This window comes from Epinephelus fuscoguttatus, linkage group LG8, assembly GCF_011397635.1.
Source record: "Epinephelus fuscoguttatus linkage group LG8, E.fuscoguttatus.final_Chr_v1".
In the NCBI taxonomy this organism is placed as follows: Eukaryota; Metazoa; Chordata; class Actinopteri; order Perciformes; family Serranidae; genus Epinephelus; species Epinephelus fuscoguttatus.
In genome coordinates, this window is record NC_064759.1 from 36,781,296 (window position 1) to 36,795,947 (window position 14,652).

Below are 14,652 nucleotides of genomic sequence, written 5' to 3' on the forward strand. Positions count from 1 at the left end.
AGCCCTAATAATCTATGAGTGTTCAGTGTCCAGCACCAATTGTTCCTTCATGAAGTCTCCACGCTCTATACCCCAGTCTTGACTGTGATCACGGACTGAGTCTTGACAAGCATGAAACATCCATCACAGTGATTTAATAACTTACGCCTTAAAGAAATTGTTTTGCAAGTGGTTAAGCAGCCTTTAATAAATCCCACTGCAACAGTTCTTTTACTCAACATTACTAAATCACAAATTGTTAAAACAATAATCTGGTTGCGGCATGCATAGCACTACACCATGCTCCAGAGTGCTGTAATGGCTGACACTGAAATCTGATGTTGTTGTCTTCCTGCTTCCTCACAGACATTAAAAGAATCACGTTAATCTTCTCTCATTTCCAAAACACATTAACTACATCTACTGAAATATCCTGTGCACTGATGTGTAGTGATGTCTAGTCATAATTTCTCTGTTACTAACAAACAACACAAACAGCAGAAGCATAGCAACAAGTAAAAGCTGCATCGGATGACTGATTTTTTTTATCATGTTGGAAAAAAAATGAACATCCAACTTCCTTTAATCTCTGTAGTCAAGTCAAAAATAATGGGCAAATACATGTAGAAAATATTACAATCACTGTGACACTGACTAATCTTAAAGTTCCCATCCAGACACATTTTAAGGTATGTAAAAATACTCTGCTATGATTAATATTTTAACATGTTTTTTTCACATGAAAGGACAAAAAAAACCTCTAAAAGGGCTGACAGCAGGCCTACTCTTTCTCTCGTATTGAGAAATTCTGGACCATACCTCCGCCATAGTCATCAGGGCTTATGCTTGGTTTACCAGTGAAAGAGCAGTGTGCATCAAGATAGCTAGTGTCAGCATAGAGGAAACATCTGGGAGATTTAAATGTACATTTTTAAGCCTCCATCAGACCCAGATCTGTGCTAACTGGTAGTGGCTAATACAGCATTAGTGGTTATGAAACACATTATTATCTTTGCCTGAGAATCCCCACCCACCCCCACTCTACTGAGTAGACTGATTCGTCTGACATTGTGACACCGTTAAAAAAGAAAAAAAAAAACAATCCAAAGAGCGCTGCAGGGGGACTAATGATAAGCCAAGCAGCAACATGTGTAGGCATAATGCCATCGTCAAGTTTTTGTCAAGCATTATTAAGTGGTGCACTAGACCCAATGAGGAGTAATAACAACAATGGCGAGCGCTATAGACAAAGCGGGTGCTACAATAGAGACTGCTCTAAATCAGCATGTCTTCTTAATTTCACTTGACATCATAGTTTTAGTGTTGACTAAATGATGTTAGAGTCAGGTGGACAAGTTGGTCACTAGCGATTGGTTAGAGAAAACTGAATCCCCCTCCCTTCTCAGTATGGCAGCAAAGGAACTTTATTGCAGTGCAAATTTCCCTCAACAAGTTTGCTCTAAAAAGCAACAGCTCACAAAAACTCCTTCTTTTGTCTCTTGTGACCAGCATGACATGACAATGTGTGTAAATTCCTCTGTGCGGCTAAAAATAGAACATCTGTTTCCCATAGTCCCCCTAAACCGATGCATGGGAGCTTATAGGCCAGGGTTATCCTTTAGCTGGGGGCACTCTCTCAGAGCGTTCTGCACCTCATTGAGGCTGGATTTCTGTTGACTGCCCTCTGACCCCTTTATAAAGAAGCCTATTGGAGAATGACAAGAGCTTGGCTAACCAGCTGTCCCTCCAAACCACCACCAAATGTGTCTGTCTGCATGCTCTCACTCAACTTAGACGTTATAGCAATGCTTTCACAGGGGATGGAGGGTGACATTATTTATATGACGCTGCTCTGGGAAACATTAGTTTAAGGTTATTGATATTCACTTCTCTCATGTCCAGAATCTTCCGCTTAAACAATGGATATACTCATCTCTGGGTCAAATACAGCCGTACATAAATGGTTGAAGCACAAACTGTAAAAAAAAAAAGATCCTCTTCCAAGATCCAGGATGGAGACTAACACTACGGAGGTCTGCAGTCTGTCAAACGTCCAGTGAACTTATTTAATGTCTCCATAAGTCTGCCTGGTGTCAAATTTCTAAAGGTATTTTTTTCCTCCTCTAACTATCACTGATGAGTCCCAGGCCACAGCCACTCAGTCACTGCAGCCACTCCGTCACTGCTGGAATCCACGCAGGCATTGTAAAAATGACTCCTTTTTGATTCACATATAATTAAACAAAATTACAACAATAAAATACAGAGCATTTGCAAACCATAGAATCAGAATCAGCTTTAATCACCAAGTATGCACGCACACACAAGGAATTTGACTCAGTATTTTTTGCACTCATTTTCCTCTACATGTTTACTAAAACCTGCTTAGAGTGAATTCAAGTGTGTACAGTTCATGTGTCTAAATATGAAAAAGAATTTCTATAATGAATTTTGCAGTACAGTTCCTCACCGCAGTGGTTCACATGCACTTTCTCAAAATATTGAACTACATATAGTGTGTGTGAGGCGGAGACCGCAAGATAAGTGACTGGCGAGCTCAAACGGCTGCTTTGTGTTTTATTCCATGTCTCCCCTGCTGGTTGTGTTTGTTAGACAGATGATATGGTATGATTATGTTGTTCTTTACAGAAATGCAAGACAATTTTGAATATGATACTATATGCAATTAAACAAAACAAAATACAAAATGTCTGATAATTGCATGGCACATCTATCTAGGGTGGTGGTGCTGCTACAGTCAATGAGTAATTTCAAACTCTAACCACCACGATACCTCGGCAGAGAACTGTAACTGTGCTGTGAGTTTCAGTTGCTGGGACTAACTAAAATGTTCTTGTCTGTACAGTTGTGGTTTTGCAGGATGCAGCAGTGCAGGTGTCAGTGAGCTCTGTGACCATCTCAGCCCGTGCTCTCAGTCACGTTCATACTTTATATGATAACCTGTGTGAACCATTGAAAGAATGCAGAACAAAAATCCTAATTTTTTTTTTTGATTTGATGAAAATGAAAAAGCAGGATGAAATGACAAAGTGTGGGTTAGTTTTATTCCTAAAGCTTGAAAAATTAGGTAAACTTGACAGTAAAGGCATGAGATTACACAATTAAGGTTTTCTTTACTTGTTTATTTTGTCATAGACCTACATATATGGAAATTGATGGTCTGCCTTGTAAACTTGTTTTTTGCGAGGCACATACTGATCAAAATTTACCAGACAGTTTTTTTTAAATAAGTGCCAAGTCCAAAAGTACATATACTGTATATGAGCATCTGACAGTTACCCACCCAAAAAACGACATGATGTCAAGTCGCGTGACTGACCTGACTGAAATACCCAAACATTATTAAATACAGCATGTATACTCTATTATACAGGTATTTGTAAGGCAAAGCTCTTTAACTTTTCCAAAACTTTCCAGGTTTATTTATTTTTCAAAAACGTCTCCAGGGCTGAAAATGGCTTTTTTTCAAATTCCATGACTTTTCCAGTTTTTTCATGAACCCTGAACATTTCCACACTTCAGTCAAATGCCTGTTTCTACACCTGCTCCTTCAGTATATTTTGAAATTTACACTACACAGACACATTCTCGGATGAGTGTAACATAATCATTTAACAGTGCCATGGCTGAATACATATGAATGCAAAACAGCATGGTAATCTCACAGAGTTCTCAAACCCAGTGTGTCAAGTATCTTTCGGTGAACTGTGACAGCCCATTCACCCACTGATGCTTGTGTTCCCCATTTATGACCAGGAGCTCTAACGTGAACGGCACTCTCTTTGAGTGGGTGTTGATGTAAGAGTGCCCACATTTTACAACCTTTTCCACTTCAAGTTGAGTCTCTATGCTACACAAATCTGTAAATTATATCAAAAAATGTTTTGACTACTAACGATGTTGTAGATTGTTTTGTGTGTTTTAATGTTGTTTGTTTATTTGTTTTGAGGTTGCTTTGATGAGCAGGTGCTTTCACAGTTCCTATCTTGTGCTTTTCCATACACATTTCTGCCAACTGCAGAATGAATGGAGGAAAATGTGAAACACTGAGTTTTTAAAATAAACTTTACAACAAAAGCCAATTGCTGAGAACAAGGAACTAGTGTTAATTCTGTTAATGAAAACTATGGTGAAAAATGTACAATGACTTTTCTCTATGTTTTAACTAACATGTTTTTTTTTCATTGATGAGACAAGACGGGAATAAAATGTTGGTGGTGAGCTACTGGAATGTTTGAGTGTTACAAGATTGGAACTGAATAGTTGGCGCAAGGATGTTTTGCTAGCCTGCAAAACACTCAAATCGGAGCAGTGTCAGCAATTAGCACAAGCTTTGAGCTGTAATCTGTCAGTAAATAAGTAGCGGTGTGGCTGACTGTGGATGGTGGAGCTGTTGAATGGATTTGTGGAGTCGATTGCACCAGTGGCTGACAGCTTCATGGGCAGGTAGGGAGCTTGGTTATCTGTAAGTGTAGCAGTGCTGTAAGTAAACACTGAACTTCCTCAGATGGAGCTGAAACTCAAGTTTCAATCACTGACTGTTGAAGCAGATTTAGAAAAAATTCAGGCTGAAATAAAGGGATTTTTCTGCTTCTTAACAGTGACATCACTAAGTCAGAGTTTACAGTGAACCTGGGTACAAATAGTTGTCTCAAATAAGTCATTTGCGGTCTCAAAGTTTGAGGTTTAAAGCTTTTCAAATGGTGATCAGTAAGTATGTGGTTATAAATCATCAAAATCCTTTAAGCTAAATCTAAAATAGAAACTAAAACTGCAGCACACACACATACACACACACACACATACAGACACACACTCAGAGTGAGGTGTTTCCTACAGGCTATAATCACTTACCACTATCACTACACTTAGCAGTGTGGGTGGAATGTCAGTAGTTTGTTGCCCTCAACACTTTTGACATGTATTAAATTAATGGTTATCTTAAACAGTCAGAAACAAGCTCTTTCTCTGAATAATAATAGTAAAATGCATCAAAGTCAGAGCCCTGCATTCCTTGATACAGTGTCGTAATTTGCGCCATTACTTAAAGAAGCCATTATTTGACACACTGATAAAAGGCTGAGAGGAATCCAAGCAGGAAAAACATCTAACTGTCTCACCAAGTGTCTGTCTCTTCTCTTATCTCTGAGTATCCTTCTCACTTAAACGCTCTTTCTTTCCATTTCTCTCTGTTTCTGTCTCCCTCTCTGACTCTGGTCATAAATCACCAGTTACATAAACTGCCTTCAAGTTAGTTTCCACCAGTGTTACATGAGACTCCCTTAAGTACAAAACAGGATGTTATAGCAGCCTGGTTCATATGGTTCAGCTGAGCTTGTGTGGAGCAGAATTAAACAGTTTTCTCCAGGTTCTCTTAAACGGATGTGGGCATAAATACATCAAATACAAATACAGCTGTCTCTGTGTATGTGTGGGCTCTGCCACAGGAAGACACAAGGAGGGAGTCAAGTCACCTTTTTCCATGATATAACTTACCTCTTAAATCATTTTGGACTTTTATTTTAAACCTAATGCAACACTGGATCCCCATTTGTTCCACACAGAAACACAGATTCACACTCACACGGACACACAGAAATCTTCTGCACTCGTATGTAAAGAATAGACACACGCTCAGTGTTTTTCATGCAACTAACTGCCACTCCATTTTCACCCACCTGCAACCACACAGACACATACTGCACACTTACAAACACACAATTATACTCAGGTGGCATGGACAGCCTTTGTGGAGAGGTCTGATGGTAGTAACTGTAGAGCAGACAAAAAACACTGGCAGCCTAGGAACTAATCACCTTCAACAAATGACAATGCATGATTATGTATTTCAGTACTGTCTGCCGCTGTATATTTTCAATTTGCCTGAAATTCTTGGTGCAGCATTAATACAGAAAATAATTTACCTACATCTGAAGATATATTTGATACAGGAAGCAGATCATGTAGTGATGATTTTCTGGGTCGTGACAGTATTGATGTTGGTCTTACCAAAGGCAGATTTTGGTCTCTATAGTCGTGTGTAGCAAGACTTACCTCCACAGCACTGTCAGCCCTTGAGAAAGGGCTGGAATCACCATATTACTTTTCTGCTGTAGGCTTTTTTTTTTTTATTTCTCTAAACCAATTACAATCATCCTGCTTGGTGCCAAGCCTAGAATGCAGTAATGGTGCTCTTGCAAAATAGTGTAGGGGGAAACATAGCAACAGGGCTGACTGTTGGCATCAAACAGCAAACGGTCACTGATGGGTTTAATGACAGAGTTGAGACACTTAGGTATCACTGTGGGTTTGTTGGGACCGTTTACTGGGTCAGTGTTGGGTGTTAGTGCCCAAGCCCGTATGTGGAAAGACGTCGCCTCTGAGATGTAGAATGTGTATTATAGAAGAGAAACACACATTTCAGTACCACTGACATTTATCATTAGAACAGACATGTCCTGTGATTTTCAGCCTCCTTTATTTAATAGAGGGGGGGCAATACCTGATAGTAATATTCTCAGCTGTCAGGATGTGCCTGCTGTAATGGGTAATATAATCATAGAAGGCTGAAAATCACAGGACATGTCTGTTCTGATTATACAAGTCAGCAGTGTAAAGCTCGAGCATGTGGGGGCCTCCTTTCATATTTAATAGAGGGGGGGACCGTATCTAAAAGTACAGCTGTCAAGATGCCCCCAGCCACAGGCCTTTGCCACTTTGGTCTCGAAAAAACCCAGGGAAAACCCTGAGAGATAGTGTTATTAGAGAGTGCAACACTTTTTTATTTTCTTTTTTAAAAATTTAATATCTAATATATTTATTTATTCTTTTATTTCGTTTTTAAGGTTTGGATATCTGTGAACACTTATTGGAACAGAATATAGATTCTGATATTGTTGAAAAGGATGTTGTGTTGTAAACACTAATGTTGGAGATGTGCACTCATCTCTACATTGTGAAGCAACCCTTACTTGCACTGAATTAGAAATATTTTAGAAAAATACACTGAATTACAAGGCTTTAAAGAACAGTGCGCTATCGTAGACTTAACATGTAAGGTTATAACAGGTCATGATCTAAAGTGGGCCAGTCTGAGGCATGAAACTCCAGGGCTGAAAATGAGTCAGAACAGAAAGTTTGTTGAACTGGTGGCGTGAGATTAGACCTCCATTGCAAAAAGGATCGCATTCAGGTATCGTTTGACTGGAGACGTTTCAAAAGATGTTTCAAATCAGCTCTGACTGCCCGTATCAGAAAACATATCAACATCAGGCATGAGGGTCCTGCGAGACGAAGTATGGGCTTTTTCCAAGGTGTGTTCATAAGTTGTTTTATTCATTGAAACCGCATGCCTTACTGCATGATCCAAATCTTTGTCAAAACTGTAAGTTGTTAGCTCTGAGATTTTTGTTGTTTCTTGTATCATGGGGGATTTTTAAAATGGTAACATGCAGATAGCTGAAGGGCGGGAAAAGTGTCCAATAGTGTCCTTGGCTTATCAGTCAGATCCACCCTTTACTCCTCCGCAGTGCCACCCTCCGAATATGGTCACCTATGGCTCCAAAAACCCAAGATGGCAACGGGCAAAATGCCGAACTGAAGGCTTCAAAATGGAAATCCACAAACTAATAGACAACATCATGGTAGCTATATGCATTATTTCACACAGCTTATAGTTTTGCAACAGTGATAGGAGAGTGCACCACAGGGCGTTTCACAGTTAAGATTTTTTGGGGGTAATTTTACCTTGATCAGATAGTGACAGTATAGACACAGACAGGAAATGATAAGAGAGAGGGGAATGAAATGCAACAAAGGTCACTAGCAGGAACAGAACCGGTCATGCTGCGGCTATATGTGTCCATCTTAACCATTAATCTGGGCACAGTTAACCACCATTCTTAATCTGGTAAATCGTTCTTAAAACAACCCTGCACACTGAGTGATCACTAACACTGAGCCAAATCCACAAACACCTGAAATCCCAAACACCTGCACCCTTGCCGAATGTATTGCTTCATTTATGAAGTGTTAAGGTTAGCCTACGACCTTTACATGGACTAGTTCAGTGTAAAGCTTTAACTCTGAATCAGCGACAGGAAGTGTTAATTGGCTCTAACAAAAACTGCAACTCCAAAAAGCCAACTGTCACTTCTTGCAGGATGGATGAGAAAACTGACAAGCTTGCTGCTGTAATGTTACCTTGTTGTTATCAGGACATTAATAAACTTAAGCTGCAGTACTATGGTATCAATTCTAGCACAATGTAAGAGATAAACAACCAATAAACTAGTAATTGATGTCGAAAAATACACACAGTATCAGTAAAGCAGTTATGCCACCTTTAGACCCAGAGATAAACCAACCCCAGGGAGAAAAACTGGTAAAAAGCCTGACCTGTGCCTGGTGTGTGTTCTGTGTAAATGTAAGCCAGTGAACAAAATGAGCAAATACCATGGTAACCACCTTACCCCACTCAGTCATCCCATTAACTCTAATGTGAGTGTGTGTGTGTGTGTGTGTGTGTGTGTGTGTGTGTGTGTGCACATGTGTGAAATGAAAGAGCTGGTTGGAAGTATCAAATAAAATTTTACACAACAGATTGCAGTAACCTGCAAAACTGTTAAGAACCAATACAATTATTTGTGTGTGTGTGTGTGTGTGTGTGTGTGTGTGTGACTTTTTAACTTCTGATTGTAAATCTAGTTTCATATGCAGGTTTGGCATCACACACATAAACATTCCTCTAAACAACAGTAGATGCATCTAGTAGTAAATCACCTTTCGACTTTCTGACTTAAATAAACATGCCATCGTGTGAATACAGCACCAAAATCAGCCATATGTGATCATCTACAGCTGCCACCTCTTTCACTTCATAAATTCAGTCTCCAGATGTGTTTCAATACTTAGCTTTTATAATGCAAGATTATTACATTCTGAAAATTTTGTACAAATTTAGTTCGTATTATATTTGTCCACCTCCAGCACGATGTTGTCTGCAAAAACCTTGCTGGAAAACGTTCAACAGCACACACAAACACACACACATGCACACGCGCCAAGAGAATTATCCACTGCTGCAGGATGTCAGATAAAGCTACTGGTTGTATGCTGGAGGTGTGTGTGGCAGTGCCCCTTTCCTCATCATAAATGCTGCCAACATACCCAGCTCATAACACACAAACATTAGATAACAGTATGCTTGTGCACAAAGTATTATTTTGTTAGACATGAATTTTCTGTCTCTTAACTCAAAATGGCCTCTTGTGGTATTCATGCAGCTCATTTCACAACAGGAAGACACTTCTGAGTGATGTACCCTCAGGCTTACAGGACATTTGGAGCTGCTTTACGCTGACAGTATACACGGCAGAAAGATTAATACATGCTTTAAACTTGTGTCAAAATTCTTGTAACTTTGAGTCTTCTTCTGTGATTCTCAGTAAAGGAAAGATATCCTGCTGAAATATTCACTATGAGGTCATAAAAGCGGGAGTATTCACCATTTAGGAGAGATAAGTGCATGATCACCTCCACTGAACAACTTGAAATCTGTTACATATTTGCCTTTATATAACCTAATGCTGTTCGCTGATAAAAATACTTGTATTCAAATAGGCCATGTAAGGTATTATGTCACAACAACCTCCAAACCAAACCGTAAATCCAATCTAATCAGCACGGCAAACCCAAATTTGTGTCCTAATCTGAGCATTTAATTGGATGGAGTCAGAAGATATCTGCAACTAGAATACTTCAGGCGGTGACAAAGACCTGTTACGTGCTCTTGGCTTGTCTCCACTTCATTAAGTTGGAGGAGGGAGGCACTGCTGAGGAGAGTGAATGAGAGGTAGAGATAAAGTCTCACAGCAGTGGAGTTCTAGGGAAGTACAGAGCGAAGGAGGAGGAGAGAGTGAGAAAGTGTGGAGTATTGTAGGGAGATCCAAACCACTTGTTATGCACATTTCCCTTTCTTTCCACCCTATTTGGGCTAAATGTGGGCTGGCATGCTATTGTCTGAGGCACACAGGGAGGTGTGTGTGCAGGGCAAATTGTGAGGGAGGGGGTTTTCAAGTGAGACACTTGTCAAGAAAATTCCTGAAAATGCCCTTATCTCACCCCATTACTGAATTTCTTAAGAAAAAAACAAACAACAACAACAAAAAAAAATCACAGCTGACCTTGAGACTGCAAGTTGCATTTTCGCAGTGCATACCCCTGAGGTTTTCCCATCCCCTCTGAGGGGGGCAGGTGGCAGCTGCTCTGCCCCCCTCCCTGCCTCTGACTTTCCAGCAGACACAGCCAGCAGCTCCAGCCCACACTACTGCCTCTAACATTAGCAACGCTTTGAGAGGAAAAGCCATGTGGAGCTGCCCATCACCTCCAGCTACACAACACACTCAGCCCCCGTAATGATCACACTCTCCTCCTCTCTCTCTTCTATCGTGCACTCACTTCCTGCAGGGGGTTAGAAAACAGATCTGGCTGTGTGTGCTGAGAAAGAAAGCAGCTAGTCTTCGAGATCACACCCCGATCAGGGATCTCCCTTGAAACCTCAAACATCACACTACATTTCTGCACTTTTTTGACTCTTATGTTTAGGCGAATGAATAAAGGGGGCATGAAGAGTTTCCCCGACATACAGAGAGCCTCACTCACTCTCTGTCAGGGAATTCATCTAAAAAGACAACTTCCCCTCTGCACAAGTATGTGACTCACGAAGTGAGAGCTCTCCTTTATCCAGCTTTAACTTACTGCACACCCCTCTGGAAGCAACCACTAGCTGCTAAGGCACACAATACACACACAAAGAGAAAACACAGGAAGCTTACCTCACTTTGTAGCAAGCCGTTCAGCAGTCCATCACCCAGCACTTTCTCTCAAGACTAAGTTTGTAGAAGCAGCAGGAGCAGCACAAGAAGAAGCAACAGGCGAGTATAAAGAAGAGCACCAGAGAGAAACAAAGATGAGAGCAAGAGAGAGGGGGGAGAGAACAGTGGAGGGGGGTAAGGAGAAGACGGACTGTGTGACTGAGACAGAGCTAACGGCGACTGACAGACTCCCAGAGACTCCTAGTCTGAGCAGGAGGTACGTTAAAAGCCCACAAACTAACTCACTCCTCTGCCCGCCTGCTTCACCAGCTTGACGTCAGCACGGTCACATGACCTCGCTCTGGTGTGGAGGGGAAATGAAAAGGGGAGGGGAGACAGAGAGAGAGACAGAGGGAGAGAAAGAGAGAGAGACGGAGAAGCCTGTGTTGCCTTGGTAACAGGCACACTGCACCGCAATGATTTCAATAGGTCATCTGACACACACACACACATACACACACATGGACACACAGATGCATGCACGCATATTCTTACATACAAAGGAGCTGGTAAAAGACGAGCTGAATGTGCAGACAGACTAATGTAGAAAAGGTGAACAGAGAGGGAAGAAGAAAAAAAATCAGAAGTGGTTCATACTTTGTTTTTTTTTTCCAGTTCACAGAAACAAATGTGATTAAAAAAGGAATGTGCACCAGACAAACTGCACTTATGAACTTGTGCTTTGACTCACTGAACCAAAATAAGCAACATGCTGTGCTATTTACACCAAGTTTGTTTTTACAACAATTTATGACCTTTGGGAGGGGCAATGATGTACAGAGATGGGTGTTTTTTATTGTGCTTTTAAGGCCTTTTTCTGTTTTTTTCAGCAACAAAATTTGATTTTGTCATGATTTGGTTCTAAAGATAGAAGAGCTATGATCAGGACACAGCTTTATAAGAAATGGACCTTCTCTCTATGTTGTCACTCGTTAATTCCTTTAGGACTTCAGTGACTTATTCAACACATGACTAATAAAAGAACTGTATCTGTACAAAGGAGTGTGGAGAAGAAATGAATAAGAAACTTAATAACCTTCGTCGTTACTTTAGGGAAGTGGGGAATACAGAAGCTCCAGTTTCAATTGCGTTTTTATTTCGTTTATATAATAATACTGTGAGACAAGCTGAAGACACACACCTCGACAAAAATATCAGATTTCAAATATAATGTGATTTACAGTGAACAGTAACAAGAAAATCAGTAATGGTGTCAATCAGGGAGGAGGGAATACGGGTTCTGTTACAATTTCTCATTAGCAGAGTGGAGACTAAACAGACACATGGTTAGCACTGTCAGAGTTAATGATGCACATCAGCCTGGACTCTTTCAGGTAGCAGTGTTTGGCAGAAAAATGTCAGAAACTTCTGTCTTCAAACAATAACAGAAATGCTACTCAAGCAGACTTGAGGCTGCAAAACTCTGCTGTGGGAAAATATTCAAAAGTAAAATAAAGCAGTAGTTTGGCATTTTGGGAAATACACTTATTTGCTTTCTTCCCAGGGTGAAATTGATACCACTGTCAAGTCTGAATGCTAAATTTGAAGCTACAGACAGCAGCTAGTTACGTTAGCTCAACATAAATACTGGAAACAGGGAGGAACAGCTAGCCTGAGTCCTTATAAAGGAAACAAAATCCACCTGCCAGCGCCTCTAAAGCTCCAGTCACTGCTCCGAGCCAAGAAACAGTTAAACAAACTAGATAGAAAGTGTTCTGGTGGGCAGACTGTAACTGCTGCGCTAAGTTAGGCTAATGGGCTGCTGGTAGTTTCCAATTTCTTTCTTTAACAATGACGGTAATCTCTATGAAGAGATTCTGCAGAATCTGTAAGTAACGGGATGAGACTTTGGAATTTGAAGCCTTCTGATTTCCATCTGTAGTCTGTTTGTTTTCTGAGTAGTATTGATCAATTATGTTTGAGTTGCATGCAAACAGTGTAGAGGCCGACTCATCGGCTGAAATGCAATCTTGTTAAAAACTGGCCATTGTCACACAACAATGTAGCTTTATGTTAGCATTTTTTTTTAAAATGATCTGTATTCATATGCAGATATCTGTTTATAGAAATTAGCCAAAATGACCGGCACACAGAAGAGGAGGTCTTTGCCCAGATTTCCAATTGCTACACCAGATTTCCTGATGGCCGTAGCCCTTAGAGGCTTATTGTCACTGGATCAATAGCTGGTGGGTTTCAAGGTTGCAATGATGGTTATTAAGTTCTATTTTAGATTGTTCCACTTTATATAGCAGCTGATTTACATAGTTTTATATACACAGTAATGGCCTTGTCATTAATTTATCTTTCCACAAGTAAGCCATTTGTGAACAGGGAGAAAACCCACAGCATGTTGATATATGAGGGGCTGTCTGAAAAGTTTTCTTGCAGAAACTGCATCATTGATTGTAGCAGTAAATATTATGATATAGTGTTGGAGCTTTTTGTTCCTGTAAAACATTATCAGGCAAATTCACAATGCATGGATTGCGACAACTGACAGCACCATGAATTGCATATTATTTGCAACAGCTATCTGCCCATCTTAAGGTCCAATTCACAAAAGATATTGCTGTAATGACATTACAGTGCAAACACACCCATAATGTTTTCCAGCTGAGTGCAATTTGCCCCTTTTTCATGTCTGATTGCAATTATCCCTGACTGTGGCAAAGTATAAATGTTGCCTTTGCATTAGGTACGCAGTAGGCAGAGCAACAGTAGAGAGATAAAGATAACGCAAACTGTAAAGTGATTCTCTTTCAAATTATCAGCTCACAAGTACGCCTGGCATGATGATGCCTTCGGCTGGTTACAGCCACTGCTCCATGGTCACTGGAAATTCTGGGTGTGACACCCCTTATAAATGTGCTTCAGTTACCACCAACTCTCTAAAGATGCTACTAATTTCACTGTCAGTATGTGTGGCTATTAGCACCAATCTTTGTGTATTAGACAGTTTTAGCAGTGAGGCTCATTTGCATAAAAAGGGGACAATTTTGCACTAAATGTATGCATATTGCCTCATTTAAATACGTGCAAATAACACAGGAGCACTGAGATGCTACTTGCTTGGAAGCGCAGTTAGAAGTGCATTTCACCATGCGTGGGTGCTTTGAAAATGACACGCTTTCTTTTTATCTTACTTAAGCAGGTTTAGTGGCCACTAAAGCCACACAATCCCTATGTGATTTTGCTGGTATTTCTTTTGGTGTTTTGATCTTCATTATTTTAAAACATATTTATTCAATCAGAGCAGGAGACCATCTTGTTGCAGGTGTGTGCACATTTAAGCACATTCAGAATTTATGCATACTCATCTGCTGAAGTGTCACCTCACCTCCACTTCCAAAATGTGCTTTGCATTATGTCAAGTTTATCTGGGGCAGGGCTTGAGTATCAGACAAAGACTGAGGGTGTGCAGTGTGGGAAGACAAACTATTTGAGGGCCAACCAAAGACCCTTTTTACCCCATCCTCCACTGACCCAAGCTGTGAGTATGAACAGCTTTGGGCTGATTACATTCATCTGAAAAGCATCTGCTGGCCGGTTGAATGGAGCGCAGTGGGGCCCAGATTAGGGTGGGGTAGTGAGGAGGGTGGAGCGAGGTCAGCCAAGTGAAAACCACTCCCCACTGGACTGCCGTGAGTAAGGGTATGTGCAGCTGAGCGAGAGGCACATGGAAAGAGACACAAGATGAAATGCCACACAGGGCAGAGAGAATCGACACAGTGCAGGGAAAAGTCATTTAATAAAGCCTGAAGCTATATATGACTGCAAA

At 40.6% G+C, this 14,652-nt stretch overlaps 1 protein-coding gene across 4 annotated transcripts in view; it reads right to left on the reverse strand.

The window, feature by feature from the left end:
• Window positions 1-14,652, reverse strand: part of LOC125892824 (neurocalcin-delta A) — a 94,214-nt gene that overhangs the window by 45,967 nt on the left and 33,595 nt on the right. The window contains exon 1 of one of the 4 annotated variants that reach the window (XM_049583093.1): window positions 10,836-11,117. The exons of the other annotated variants lie outside the window; for them this stretch is intronic. The gene's annotated coding sequence lies outside the window, so the exon portion shown is untranslated. Of the gene's footprint in view, window positions 1-10,835; window positions 11,118-14,652 lie in introns of those variants that run through there. 4 annotated transcript variants of the gene reach the window in all.